This window comes from Phyllobates terribilis, unplaced genomic scaffold, assembly GCF_046119375.1.
Source record: "Phyllobates terribilis strain yellow unplaced genomic scaffold, ASM4611937v1 Scaffold_3__8_contigs__length_932513732, whole genome shotgun sequence".
Lineage (NCBI taxonomy): Eukaryota > Metazoa > Chordata > Amphibia > Anura > Dendrobatidae > Phyllobates > Phyllobates terribilis.
In genome coordinates, this window is record NW_027362763.1 from 16,734,818 (window position 1) to 16,750,919 (window position 16,102).

The window sequence follows — 16,102 nt, forward strand, 5'->3', positions numbered from 1 at the left end:
ATGCAGAAAAATGATCTTGCTGTGAAATACACGGTTCTTCTTCTTGACCCATGGCAGGAAGTGCTGTTTGAGAAAATCCACATACATTATGGAGTTCATCTTTAGCGCCTTCAGGGATCCTAAAGGGGCCGACAATCTCTCTCCCCATGATTCCAGCCCAAAACATTACTCCACCTCCTCCTTGTTGGCGCTGTAGCCGTGTTTGCGTGGGGTGTCCATCAACCAGCCATCCTCCACTCCATCCATCTGGACCATCGAGCGCTGCACGGCACTCATCCGTGAACAAAACAGTTTTGAAATCAGTCTTCATGTAATGTTTGGCCCACTGGAGCCGTTTCTGCTTGTGTGAAGTGGATAGAGGAGGTCGACAGGATGGCGTATGCACAGCTGCAAACCTCTGAAGGACCCTGCATCTTGTTGTTCGGGGGACGTTGGAGGCACAAGCAGCTTCAAAAACTTGTCTGCTGCTATGACAAGGCTTTTTTGCCGCTGCTCTTTCAACCTGACGTAATTGCCTGTAGGAAAGAGTCCTCAATTTGCCCTTATCAGCACGCACACGTGTGTACTGTGAATCAGCTACATACTTCTTGATTGCCAAGACACTTCATCCTGATCATCGCACAATGTTGATTGTAGTCATGCCTTGACCTAAACACTCCACAATTTGTTGCTTCTCAGCAGCCGACACATCCTTTTTCTTTCCCATTTTGGCAGAAAATGTAGGCTGCTTAATAATGTGAGACAGCCTTCTTAAGTAGTCTTGCCTTTCATTGGACACACCTGCCAAACTAATTAGCACAGGTGTCTGCAATTGCTTACAGTGATATAAAGAGCCCTGACACACATCACCATCAATGAGTTTAACTGACAAACAAACAAATTCTTCCCTTATCACTCCTAAACACTTTTTGCATAATAATTTGGAACACAGTGTACATGTGCTTTTCCACAAAACACCAGTGGTTCACGTAGTGAATCTTACAGTTCTAACTTGCCAACCGTGGTCTGTATGGAGTTGTTCAATAAAGGGCCCAAAATTAAGATAACATAGATGGGAGAGGTCTTTATGAATAGGAATTCCTAAGTATTTGATACCCTGTGAGGGCCAGGCAAAGGGAAAGTTGGACTGGATGGAATCCTATATGGATTTGGGGAGGGAGACATCGAGGGCCTCAAACTTCGCTGCATTGATTTTAAAATTTGACCATGTAACAAAGTGATCTATTTCAGCCATAACAGCATGGATGGATATATGTGATTGAGTGATATATACTAGGACATCATCAGCAAATAGAGAGCACTTGTACTCGGTGCCTCCCACCTCAATCCACCTAATATTGGGGTTATGGCGAATTGATGAGAGCAGGTGCTCCGTCACTAGGATGTATAAGAGAGGGGACAGAGAACATCCCTGCCTTGTCCCATTGGTGATTGTGAAAGGTGATGAAAATGTTCTGACGCGCCCCCTGGGCCTTGGGACACCCGGAGCCGGACCCTTTTTGGTGGATGCTGGTGGTTGTAGTCTCCGTGGCGGCAACCCGGTTCCGTGGCTCAGGGCGGTCAAACCAGTGGCGGAACTATTTATGTGGTTTTGATGTTTAAATGTCCGACTACGCCACCCGTGGATTGCGGTCAGAGTGAACCGCCGCTGCAGGGCAGACCGCTGAGGCTGGTGTTGTGGGTGCAGCAGAGCGTAGCATAACTCCCCACGGGAGGAGTATAGCCTCAGGGCAGTGTATGCGGAGGATGGGGGTGATGGTGCAGGGCAGCAGCAGTAATGACACGGAGTCAGTGATGCAGTCCAGGGCCTTTACTCACAGTTCTTATTATCCAGACCACGTCTGCAGGTAACGGCTGCCCACGTCGTACTGTGCTCACCAGGTGAGGGGCTCAGACAACTCCCAGATAACTTTGGAGTGCTTCACAGGACCCCCTTTGTGTGTCCTTTGTCTGGCCTTTCTTACCAACCCTTCTGTCCGGCTGCCTCGGGCCTCCTCTTGGTAAACTTGGCGCCAGTTTCCCTGACCCTATGTGGTGCCTTCCTAGCGGGTGTAGCGAGGGGCTGCGCCACATAAAATGTCACAGCCTCCTGTTTCTAGCTGAGGGTCGTTTCCTGCCTCCACTAGTTTCGGGGACCGGTCTCCCCCTTTGGCCTGACCCTTCCACGCAGGTGGATTCGGGCGTGCGGTGGCGACTCGCCCGTCCGCACCCCTGAGATCCCTTCGTTCCTCGTTCCTGGAGCCTTCTCCGCTCCTCTTCCTTCCTTCTCCCTCTTCCAGGCCTGGGCCTCTGTTACTAGGCCCGCCTCCGGAGCAGAGCTCATGCAGAGCCCCTGCTCCCTGCCACTTCTGCTCAGACTTCTCTGCACTGAACTAAGATGGTGCCCACCTTTTATACTCCCTTCTCAATGCACCCAGGAACTGCTTCCTCCCTGCTCCTGCACTACAGGGTTCCCCTTCCTCAGTGTTCCCTCCCCCCACTCCAGCCAGGGACAGGGACTGTCGTGCCCATCTCAGGGGCATATTGGTCGCCCTGCCCCACGGCAATGTGGTGTAATGCATGCAGGTGTCGGGTCCTGATCCACACTACATCCTTACCTGAGAGTGAGATATCACACCTCTGGGTGAGGTGCAATACCTCTGTAGCAACCGAGCCCTCAGGGTGCTACAGTTCCATTTATCTTCAGCCTAGGTGACGTATTGCGATACAGGGCCGTGATTTGGCTATAAAAGGGTCCCCTAGACCCCTACCCCAAGCTTTTTAAGAGAATCATATATGGCGTGCCAGGAGACTCTATGGAATGCTTTCTCAGCATCCAACGAGAGTATCTAATTACAAATTTTTAACTGCATCTAGCCCAGGAAATACTTTGTGCCTAGTAGCAGGGTCTGCTAGTCAGCGGATTATCCCGGCTGTTAAGCAAGCTACACCACCTGTAGTTTGGACACTTCATTTTTTCAAAGGAAATGCTTCGGGACCACGGGATACTCAGTGAAGAGCATCAGGAGGCACCCCAATGCATAGGGGCTCGGACTGGCAGTAGGATGCCTTGCGGTGGACAGCCGAGCTCGATCCTTATAAAAGCTTTTTAACTGCAGCAGCTTTAGTGGACGCTACTGGAGCTGGAATTACGCGGCTGCTGGCATGAGACTTGCCCTCCAATAGATCCTTGTAAATGGATTTAAAGTGTATTTATTCAAATTAGAGAGACAATTTAAATTAAAAAGCTTAGAGCTGCCTCCACCACAGGGGGGCTCGCTCGACCCACCAGCGGACAGGCACCAGTATTGGGAGAGGGGGGCTGGCCGTCAGGGTTCACCGCGGCTCTGGCACAAACCCGGCGACACGGAGGTGGCACGGGCAGGAGCGGACTGAACGTGTCGGCTTCTCACTTTTTGGATTTTAGAAGGGCATGACATGCCTATATCTGTATCTCCCCCTCCTTTTACTCCTCCACCTCTTTTCTTTTCGCATGACTATATGTACTTGTCACTTTTCTATGTGTTAGTTGTGTCTTCTGAGCAGTTTGTCAGCTTTTGGACACCTTTGAAGGTGTTTTCTATGTGTTTCTATGTGTTTTTGTTTGCCTGCCATTGGTTTTAACGGTGTTCGAAGGTGTTCGACGAACAGTTCGACGAACAGTTCGGCGAGCACACGGGTGTTCGACGAACCGAACCGAACTCGAACACTACGGGGGTGGCTCAACACTAGTCGTATCCTCTCAAGTAATTCAGGAATTAGTGGATAAGAATTTCTGACAGTAATTTTGTTGAGCTCACGATAATCAATATATGGTCGGAGTGAACCGTCCTTCTTTTTCACGAAGAAGATTGAGGCACCAGGTGGAGAGATAGATGGTTGTATAAACCCCTTAGTTAAATTCTCATCGATATACTCTTTGAGAGCTTTTAGTTCAGGTCCGGCCAGAGGATAAATGCTACCGAACGGAATCGCGGCGCCAGGTAAGAGTTCTATGGAGCAATCATACTGCCGGTGTGGTGGCAGCTTGTCCGCGTTCTTTTTATCACATACATCTGCAAAATCTTGATATTCCATTGGTAGTTTTAGATCACTTACACATGCTGACCCGATTAAAGCTGATTCCCTGGAAGACATCTGCTGTTGTGGAAACTGCAATTCCTTTGTTGCCCAGTTGATAGCAGGGTTTTGTAATTGTAGCCACGGTAAGCCTAAGATTACAGGAAAGTGGGGAGAAGAGATCAGCAAAAACGACAGTCTTTCTGCATGGTCCACCCCGATACGAACCTTCAATGCTGCTGTTTCAAGGTCAACAGGCCCGGAGGCTAACGGGGACCCATCCACGGTCTCCATTAATACCGGTGCGATTCTCCTCTGTGGACGTATACCGTGTTTTTTAGCGAATGCGATGTCCATGAAATTACCACTGGCTCCAAAGTCAACCATAGCAGAGCTAGTAACCCAGCCGGACTGAATCTTTATCTTGAGAGGAATGTAGCAGTGTGAATTTTTCTTTGAGCTCTCTGAGGCCGAAGTAGTGGAGCCTACTGAAAGAACGGCTGCATTCACGGGTGAAGATGTTTCAGAAGCACAGTCGGAGAAGTCGTAATCCTGGTCGGTTTCTTTATCCCGAGGAGGACTTTGATGAGAAATTACTGAGGCTTCATCTGAGACATTGTATTCGATCACTGCCGCTGTAGTCCTGCGAATTTTACTGGGACAATTTGAAATATAGTGACCCGATTTTCCGCAAGAGAAGCATAAATTTTCTCTGAAACGATGTTCCTTGCGTGCGTCAGGACGAGTTCTTTGAATTGCATCCACCTGCATAGGTTCCGACTCCACCTGAATAGAGGATTTACTTTGAGTTTCTCTGGAGGGAGGAGAAAAAGATAGCAAGTTGTTACGATTAGTATCTGCCCATTTCTCTTGCCGACGTTCTGTGAGGCGAACATCTATCCGAACACAATGGTTGATAAAGTCTCCCAGGGCAACAGGTGACTCCCCTCGCGCCAGCTCATCCTTAATTGCAGCGGATAAACCCCTCCTAAACACTGCATGTCTTTTCGAATCGTACCACGTAGTGTCCAGCACCCACCTCCGAAACTACATTGCATATTCTACGACAGAGAGCTTTCCCTGTTGGAGTGTCAATAGTGCGGCTTCTGCTGTAGCACTCCGATTGGGGTCACCAAACATTTGACCCATTGCAGCAATAAAGTCTTTCAGCGAATTTAAACACAAATCATCAGTTTCAATCAGAGGGTTTGCCCAGGCAAGAGCTTTGTTAGTTAACAGCATTATCATGGTTAATACTTTCGCTCGTTCAGTTGGGAAGTGAGCTGCCTGTGTAGAAAAATACAGTTGGCACTGATTTAAAAACCCACAAAATTTCTCTCTTTCTCCTCCAAACCTGAATGGCGGGAGTTTAGGAAAAGCCGGAGCCGGAGTTGGCACTGATACTGAAACCGGAGCTACAGCTGCAGTCTCTTGAGTTGACAGGCGATTTGCTAATGCGTGAATGGACGAGTCGGCCACATTAGCATTATGATGAATTTGAGTCTCTAATACCGCTAGTTTTGTTTTAGAAGCCTGCAGGTCCCCATGAAGTCCTGTGATATATGTGCATACTTTCTTTAGACGCACCTCCACAGTATCAGACCCAGCGTACTCCATTCTTTTGAGGCTTGTGTATTCTGTCTAATATATACTTTATACTTATGGAGATCGATAGCGTGGGTCGGAGTGAAGACAAACACGATATATCGTAGTAACAGGATATATTGAAGCAGGCAAGTATATATTATAACAGGCGGGTATAGGCAATAAGCGATAAGTAAACAGTCTCTGGAAACGGTTGTGATGTCAGTACAAACCGATAGATGTCCCAGGTCCAGAGACGCACAGTCCAGAGAGTCCCGAGCCCGGACCAGGCTGCTTGTAGAGAGCAGACTGAACTGCAGGTGGATGCAGAGCGGGTCTTTGTGACGCGCCCCTGGGCCTGTGTCGCGCTGCGTTGCGCACGCGGGAGCTTACCCGGAGCCGGATCTCTTGAGGGTTGTAGTCTCGTGGCGGTGACCCGGTCCGTGCCCAGGGAGTCAAACTGAGCGGCGATGTAACAGCGGTAGATGCAGGACGACTACGCCACCCGTTGAATGCAGCTATGGAGCTGCCGCTGCAGGACAGTCCGCTGAGGCCGGTGGATGGATGGTGCAGCGTAGATGGTATAACCCCCAACGGGAGGGGTATGGCCTCAGGGCAGCAGATGTGGATGATGGGGGTAGCAGGAACCACTCAGAGACGGTGCGGTGTAATTCAGGGTCTTTACTGGTAACAACGATAGACCCTCCCGGAGTACTTGCTAGTGAACGGGGCCTGGTCAGTCCTTGAGCAGATGGGATCTCCCCTGGCCAGGCGGAGTTGTAGGCCTCCCAAACTGACTGTACTCTTCTGGCTACCTTGCTAGAAGCGGATATAAGTAGCCCACGTCCCTGAGTGTACCGTGTGGTGCTCACCCGTATGGCCGGTGACTCGGGGCCTTCTAATGGCTTCCGCTCCACGATGGCGGTGCTGGTCCCACGCGTGTGACCGTGCCTTCGGGTTTCTGGGCCTGAGGACCTGAAATCCCCTGCCGGTCGGCTTCTGCTGCTGGGTAAGAGTTAGTCCCCACAGCCTCGGACGCTGGGTCCGGTAAGAAAGCTTCTCAGTCAGGGCGAGCTCTGCAGCTGCCAGCCCCTGACTTGTAGTAGTATTGCTCCCACTGAGCTTCTGCTGTTTCTTCCTGTGACTGTTTCTTGTCTCTACTCTCCTTGACTGCTAACCCTGCTTCAGCCCCGGGTTTATATAGGGGAAGTTCTTCCCCTCCCAAGACTGGGCAGGAGGTGTGGCATGCCAGGATCCCTGACCAAAGGACCTCCCACCTGCTCTCAGACATAATATCTCTATCACTGTGGCAACCAGACCCCTGGGGTGTCACATTCCCCCCTAGTGAAATTTAGTACTCCGGGACTAAACATATTTTAGAAAAACATAACAAGATATAACAATAACAATACAATAAGAAACACATAAAGGTGGTCACGGCATGTCCGTAACCGGGTGCAGTCTTTGAAGAAGCAAGGTGTCCATTTCACCAAAACAGGGAGACGTAACCAGGTAGGGGTCTGTCCTACCCCGAGTCCTTAACAGTCTCTAGTCCATCCTGGGTTACGCTCCAACTATGTACAAGGATTCCCGGTAAATCCACCAAGGATTCCTAAAAATAACTGGAAACACAAAATTATACACAAGCAACAATACACAGATAAACATAAATAAAACAATTTATACACTTCAAATCCTCCAGCGTGCGGGTAACTGGCCTCTAGTGGCCCTAGTGGACCTACGGAGCTGACTGTCTGGCCCTGAACTACAGGGTGTAGGAGCTGTCAAGGGTAAACTGGGCAGCTGTCTACCGGCTCTTTGTCTTACTAGGGGTACGGCAGGCTCACTATAAGCAGAGGGTTGATCCTCCTGTTCTGCTTGTGTGGAGTCTTCTGCCTCCTGGACCGGCTGTTCTTCCAGCTCTACCTGTTGCTCCGTAGGTGCTTGGGATGCTGGTTGGAGGAAGGTGAGTACGGGTACCACAACTGCACCATTGACTTGAGTCCAAGACCGAGGGAAGTCCCTGAGCACAGTACTAACCATATCTTCCCTTTCCTCTACGGGTCGATGGTCTTCTTGTTCCTCTTCAGGGTTCCTCAGTTGTTCGGGACACTTCTTCAGGTGGTCCCGGGATACAATGGCGGTGGTTTCCCCTCCGTCTTTACTGATGGTACAAACCTTCGGGTTCTCGTGGCTTGAGGGCAGTACGGTGTACGGGTCCTTCTCCCACTGGTCATCCAACTTGTGGAGCCATCTCTTCCTCTTCAAGACCTGCTCTCCGGGTACCAGGGGAACAGCGGGAGCATACTGGTTGTAAGTTTTCTCTTGTCTTTCCCTAGCCTGACAGAGACTTCGCTCCACGCTCTCCTGTACTCTCCGGTACTGCTGCTGCCTCTCTGTGTCCCAGTCTGTTTCTGGTGAAGTGTCCTCGGGTGTCAGGACTCCCATTTCCAGGTCAACAGGTAACTTACCAGGTCTTGCCCTCATTAGGTAAGCCGGGGTACAGTTGGTGGAACCTACCGGGATGTGGTTGTATAGGTCCACCAGATCGGGCAACTTCTCAGGCCACAGACTGCGTTCTTCCAGGGGCAACGTTTTTAGAAGATCCATTACCACCTGGTTCATTTTCTCACAAAGTCCATTAGTTTGCGGATGGTAGGGTGTCGTCCTTATCTTCCGGCAGCCATACAGATTGCAGAATTCCTGGAAGACCTCCGCTTCAAAGGCAGGTCCCTGGTCCGTCAGCACTTGGTCCGGGTACCCGTGTGGACGGCAAAAGTGCTGCTGGAAGGCTCTAGCTGCTGTTTGAGCCGTTAAGTCCTTGACGGGGACGACAACCAGAAACCGGGAGTAATGATCCACGATGGTTAACGCGTAGACGTAGCCACCTCTGCTTGGGGTCAGTTTTACATGATCCAAGGCTACCAGTTCCAACGGTTGCCGGGTGACGATGGACTGCAGGGGAGTCTTCTGGCTGGCACGGTCCTTCCTTCTCAGGTTGCACGGGCCACAGTCTCTGCACCACTTCTCAATGGTTCCCCTCATGCCTACCCAGTGGAACCGCTCGCGCAGCAGGAACTCCAGCTTCTTCCACCCGAAGTGCCCAGCTCCGTCGTGGTATGCCTTCATCACCATGGCTGCGTCCCTTCGTGGCACCACTACTTGCCAGAGTAATTCATGCGTCCGGGAGTTAATCATTCTGCGGCACAACTTCCCTTTGTAAAGGAACAGTCGACTCTTCTCTGCCCATAGTTGTTTGGCTTCCTCCGGAGCGTCTGGTTCAAGGCGAGCCTCCGGCCGAGTCAGCATCTCCTTCACCAGTCGGACGGCAGGGTCGCTGTCTTGCGTTTCCGCCCAGTTGTAGTGAGGTAAGGGGTTCAACGTAGCAGCCTGCTTACTCCTTACCTGGTGGGAATACTGAATAGTCCCATGACGGTGGAACGCAGGGAGTTCAACTTCTTCTAGTCCCTCCGGATCTTCTCCTCCGTCCGGCAGGTTGGGCATCCTGGACAGGGCGTCCGCATTGGTATTGGAGCGTCCTGCCCGGTATTTGATTGTGAACTCGTAGTTGGACAGACGGGCCATCCACCTCTGCTCCAGGGCACCGAGTCTTGCCGTGTCCAGGTGTGTCAACGGGTTGTTATCCGTGTACACAGTGAACCGGGAAGAAGCGAGGTAATGCTTAAAGCGCTCGGTGACTGCCCATACTACGGCCAGGAACTCTAGCTTAAATGAGCTGTAATTCTCGGGGTTCCTTTCGGTGGGTCGCAGTTTTCGGCTGGCGTAGGCGATTACTCGTTCCTTCCCCTGCTGGATCTGGGACAGTACGGCTCCTAGCCCGATGTTACTGGCGTCGGTGTAGAGGATAAAGGGCTGGCTATAATCCGGGTACGCCAGGATTTCGTCCCCCGTGAGGGCCATCTTCAGCTGGCGGAAGGACTCTTCTTCCAGCTCCTCCCATTTGAAGGGCGGCTTCTGGTTCTTGGCCTTCCGGGACTGGCCTATCAGGAGGTCCTGCATAGGTGCTGCCTTTTTGGTGAAACCGGGAATAAACCTTCGGTAGTAGCCTACCAACCCGAGGAACTGCCGCACTTCTTTTACGCTGGAGGGGCTTGGCCATTCCTTAATTGCGGTGATCTTATCAGGGTCGGGAGCCACTCCGTCAGCGCTCACCACGTGTCCCAGGTACTGCACCTTTGGTTTCAGGAGGTGACACTTGGAGGGTTTCACCTTTAGGCCGTAACTCGCCAGAGCTTCGAACACTTCCGCCAGGTGTTTCAGGTGGTCCTCATACGTCTTGGAATATACGATGACATCGTCCAGGTACAACAGGACCGTCTCGAAGTTTCTGTGGCCCAGACAACACTCCATTAGTCGTTGGAAGGTTCCTGGTGCGTTGCAGAGTCCGAACGGCATGCAGGTGAACTCGCTAAGTCCCATCGGGGTGGTGAATGCGGTCTTCTCCCGGTCCGCCTCTGCTACAGGAACCTGCCAGTACCCGCTAGTGAGATCCAAGGTAGAGAAGAAGTTAGCAGATCTTAAAGCAGCCAATGACTCCTCTATCCTTGGTAAGGGGTACGCATCCTTGTGTGTGATACGGTTGATTTTCCGGTAATCTACACACATCCTCATGGTGTTGTCTTTCTTTTTGACTAAGACTAGTGGAGCTGCCCAGGGGCTACAGCTATCCCTGATCACCCCAGCCTCCTTCATGTCTCTAAGCATCCCCTTGGCGTGTTGGTAGTGTGCAGGGGGTACGGGTCGATACCTCTCTTTTATGGGAGGATGGTCTCCCGTGGGGATGTGGTGTTCTACCCCCTTGACTCGCCCGAAGTCTAACGGGTGTTTACTAAACACTCTCTCGTACTCTTGAACCACCCGATAGACTCCCTGTTTCTGATGTGAGGGAGTGGAGTCAGTACCCAAATGTAGTTGCTGACACCAGTCCTCCTTTGTTTTCTTAGAGCCGTTACCTTCCTCCGGGTGAGATGGAGGCAAGGGTTCCACAGATTGTATAGCATTTTGGTTAATGGTATATAATTTGGCTAGCGTGGCATACCGGGGCAGGTACACTTCCCTCTTCCCGATATTGATTATGCGAACGGGCACCCTCCCATGGCGTACATTAACCACCCCCCGTGCTGTCAAGATGGTGGGCCTACTGTCTGAGTAAACTGGTTCTACCATTGCCTGGTAATCTCTACCTCTCAGACCAATAGCTGCCCGGCACCAAATCATCATTTCACTTTTTGGGGGCATGGCAATAGGAAAAGGGTCACACATTCTTACGCTACCAATCTCACCGCCGGAGAGTTCCACCTGTTGCCGTCGCATCAGTGCCCGGATCTCTTTCTGGAGCACCCGCTGCTCGCCGGAGCTGGCGTTCTTGGCAACCTGCTGTAAAAGGAAAATCACCTCTGCAAGACAATTTTCAATTACATTAGTTCCTAGAGTTATTTTTGGGTGACTCTCATGTTTGTCAACATCTACAATGATCAGTCCCTGTGCTGCCAGTTCGACTCTACCGATTTTGATGGTCACCTCTTTAAATCCGATCTGTGGCACGGGCTGGCCATTGCTGGCGATGATACTCAAGTCGTCGTCAGGGTAGCGGGTAATATCCGAGTCATTCCAGTACTGCTTAAAGAGCACGTACGGGATGGTGGTGACCTGTGACCCGGTGTCCAGTAGGGCACTCATGGGAATGCCATCCAGTACCACAGGCAAGACTGGACGTCCTCCCACATATCTGTCGCGCCAGTTCGATGGGCCTGGTGATCTTTTTCCTGGGGGTTGGCCCTCTACCCCAGGTTGTGCCCGTTTAAAGAACAGTACCTTGCCATATGTCCGGGTTGATTGCAGCGGCGGCAGATGGGTCGTCCGTCTTCGCTGTATTGGTCACTGGGTCTTCCTCTGGCCGGTGGGGTCCTCCTTGGTCGACGCCACGGGATGTTCTCCGGTCCTGATGCCAGCTGGATCTTCCCTGGGGTGGAAACCTGTAAAGACTGCACAGTTCGGGTTAGCGCAGCAACGCTCTTAGCTAGCTCTTGGACCTGATGGTGTAGGTCTGGAGCCGGGTCATTGTCCAAAGCCTGCGCATCAGCTCCCACAGGCCCTGCCGACAAGGGCGCCGCCTCCTGGTGGTAAGTGATAGCTGGGCGCCTGTGGGTCACAACGCCACCCGGTGCCGGTTCTCGGAGCACCCGGATGGCTCTGTCCTTGAACTGTGCAAAGCCCAGATGGGGATCCTGTAAGGCCATCGCCCGCAACTGGGTTCGGTGGGCATTACAATATAGTCCCTCTATAAATTGTTCGGTCAACAGCCTGTCCTCGTTTCCCACTCCATCAGGGTCGGTCTGCTTAATGGCCCTCAGGGCCTCTTGTAGGTTTAGTGCATAGTCCCTTATACTCTCATGCGCTCGCTGCTTGCACCCGTAGAATCTAAGCTTAATCTCGGCTGAGGTGCGGGTATCAAAGGTGTCCTTCAGCCGGGTTAGTATCCCTGCGACAGTCTTCCTCCCAGGTGGCCAGGATTTTACTTCCCTTTTGGCTGCCCCGGTTAGTTGGGCCACCAGGATGCTCACTTTTTGCTCTTCTGTGAGGGGGTACACCTGGAAGAGGCTATCCAGCTTTTCTCTAAAGTCATGCAGGGTATGTGACTCCCCTGAGTACTGGGGTAGCCAAGCTGCTCCCGGGATATAGGGCATGGTGAAGGGCATAACTGCAGCAGCGGTAGCGCTGGCGGGGGTTGAGGCAGTGAAGCTCTCCTCCGTATCCGACATCTTCCTCCCCCCTAGTGGACCGTGGCCTACCTTGCGATGATCCTGTTCCGTAGGCCGCGGCTCCGCAGTAGATCGTCAGGGTTGAGGACCTTCCGTCGCGCTCCGGTGACGTCGGCGTCTGCTGGGCTCCTTCCAGGACCTTACGCAACGTCCGGACGTGAGGCGGGGCTTCAGTTCTCGCGCGCATTCGGAGTCCACGCCCCTCTTCTTCCCGCGCGGCGTCCTCAAGATGGCGTCCAATGGCGGGAAAACTCCACGGATGGCGGGAAGAAGGCAGAAGATGGCGCCGGATGGCGGGAAACTTCACCAATGGCGGGAAGAAGGCTGAAGATGGCGCCGGATGGCGGGAATCTTCACCACAGGTAAGTTTGAAAAGTCTCTTTTTCAGGCACGCAGTACCCGGTGGTTGCGGGCACGAAATCCTGCCGACTACGACCAAAGTTGACGCGCCCCTGGGCCTGTGTCGCGCTGCGTTGCGCACGCGGGAGCTTACCCGGAGCCGGATCTCTTGAGGGTTGTAGTCTCGTGGCGGTGACCCGGTCCGTGCCCAGGGAGTCAAACTGAGCGGCGATGTAACAGCGGTAGATGCAGGACGACTACGCCACCCGTTGAATGCAGCTATGGAGCTGCCGCTGCAGGACAGTCCGCTGAGGCCGGTGGATGGATGGTGCAGCGTAGATGGTATAACCCCCAACGGGTGGGGTATGGCCTCAGGGCAGCAGATGTGGATGATGGGGGTAGCAGGAACCACTCAGAGACGGTGCGGTGTAATTCAGGGTCTTTACTGGTAACAACGATAGACCCTCCCGGAGTACTTGCTAGTGAACGGGGCCTGGTCAGTCCTTGAGCAGATGGGATCTCCCCTGGCCAGGCGGAGTTGTAGGCCTCCCAAACTGACTGTACTCTTCTGGCTACCTTGCTAGAAGCGGATATAAGTAGCCCACATCCCTGAGTGTACCGTGTGGTGCTCACCCGTATGGCCGGTGACTCGGGGCCTTCTAATGGCTTCCGCTCCACGATGGCGGTGCTGGTCCCACGCGTGTGACCGTGCCTTCGGGTTTCTGGGCCTGAGGACCTGAAATCCCCTGCCGGTCGGCTTCTGCTGCTGGGTAAGAGTTAGTCCCCACAGCCTCGGACGCCGGGTCCGGTAAGAAAGCTTCTCAGTCAGGGCGAGCTCTGCAGCTGCCAGCCCCTGACTTGTAGTAGTATTGCTCCCACTGAGCTTCTGCTGTTTCTTCCTGTGACTGTTTCTTGTCTCTACTCTCCTTGACTGCTAACCCTGCTTCAGCCCCGGGTTTATATAGGGGAAGTTCTTCCCCTCCCAAGACTGGGCAGGAGGTGTGGCATGCCAGGATCCCTGACCAAAGGACCTCCCACCTGCTCTCAGACATAATATCTCTATCACTTTGGCAACCAGACCCCTGGGGTGTCACATTTGCACACAGGTGAGAGTCCAGGTAAACGGCAGGCAGGTAACAGGTGGGGAATCCCAGTGTAGAGTAGCAACAGGCAAGATGCAAGTCCTTCAAGCTTGGCAGCAGGTAAGATACAAGATACACAAGCAAAGTATAGTTGGCCAGAGTCTCTTTATATATATATAGCAAACAGGAAACAGGAGATATCAGACAGGCTGTCAACTCCATTTTGGATAAGGGCAGAAGCAACAGAACAGGTATATGCAACTCCATCTTGGATAAAGGCAATACAAATACATGCGGCTCCATCTTGGATAAGGGCACAAACCGGACAGAACAGATACATGATTCAGCTCTTTACAAATACACTGATGTTATGACTGATGATAAATAATACACTGATGTATGGACTGATGATAAATAATACACTGATGTAAGGACTGAGGATAAATAATACACTGATGTAAGGACTGATGATAAATAATACACTGATGTATGGACTGATGATAAATAATACACTGATGTAAGGACTGATGATAAATAATACACTGATGAAAGGACTGATGATAAATAATACACTGATGTAAGGACTGATGATAAATAATACACTGATGTAAGGACTGATGATAAATAATACACTGATGTATGGACTGATAATAAATAATACACTGATGTATGGACTGATGATAAATAATACACTGATGAATGAACTGATGATAAATAATACACTGATGTATGGACTGATGATAAATAATACACTGATGTAAGGACTAATGATAAATAATACACTGATGTATGGACTGAAGATAAATAATACACTGATGTATAAACTGATGATTAATAATACACTGATGTATGGACTGATGATAAATAATACACTGATGTATGGACTGATGATAAATAATACACTGATGTATGGACTGATGAAAAATAATACACTGATGTAAGGACTGATGATAAATAATACACTGATGAAAGGACTGATGATAAATAATACACTGATGTAAGGACTGATGATAAATAATACACTGATGTATGGACTGAGGATAAATAATACACTGATGTAAGGACTAATGATAAATAATACACTGATGTATGGACTGAAGATAAATAATACACTGATGTATAAACTGATGATAAATAATACACTGATGTATGGACTGATGATAAATAATACACTGATGTATGGACTGATGAAAAATAATACACTGATGTAAGGACTGATGATAAATAATACACTGATGAAAGGACTGATGATAAATAATACACTGATGTAAGGACTGATGATAAATAATACACTGATGTATGGACTGATAATAAATAATACACTGATGTATGTACTGATGATAAATAATACACTGATGAATGAACTGATGATAAATAATACACTGATGTAAGGACTGATGATAAATAATACACTGATGTATGGACTGATGATAAATAATACACTGATGTATGGACTGATGAAAAATAATACACTGATGTAAGGACTGATGATAAATAATACACTGATGAAAGGACTGATGATAAATAATACACTGATGTAAGGACTGATGATAAATAATACACTGATGTATGGACTGATAATAAATAATACACTGATGTATGTACTGATGATAAATAATACACTGATGAATGAACTGATGATAAATAATACACTGATGTAAGGACTGATGATAAATAATACACTGATGTATGGACTGAAGATAAATAATACACTGATGTATAAACTGATGATTAATAATACACTGATGTATGGACTGATGATAAATAATACACTGATGTATGGACTGATGATAAATAATACACTGATGTATGGACTGATGATAAATAACACATTGATGTAAGGACTGATGATAAATTACACACTGATGTATGGACTGATGATAAATAATACACTGATGTATGGACTGATGATACATAATACACTGATGCAAGGACTGATGATAAATAATACACTGCTATATGGACTGATGATAAATAATACACTGATGTAAGGACTGGAGATAAATAATACACTGATGTAAGGACTGATGATATATAATACACTGATGTATGGACTGATGATAAATAATACACTGATGTATGGACTGATGATAAATAGTACACTGATGTATGGACTGATGATAAATAATACACTGATGTATGGACTGATGATAAATAATACACTGGTGTAAGGACTGATGTTAAATTATACACTGATGTATGGACTGATGATAAATAATACACTGATGTATGGACTGATTATAAATAATACACTGAGGTAAGGACTAATGATAAATA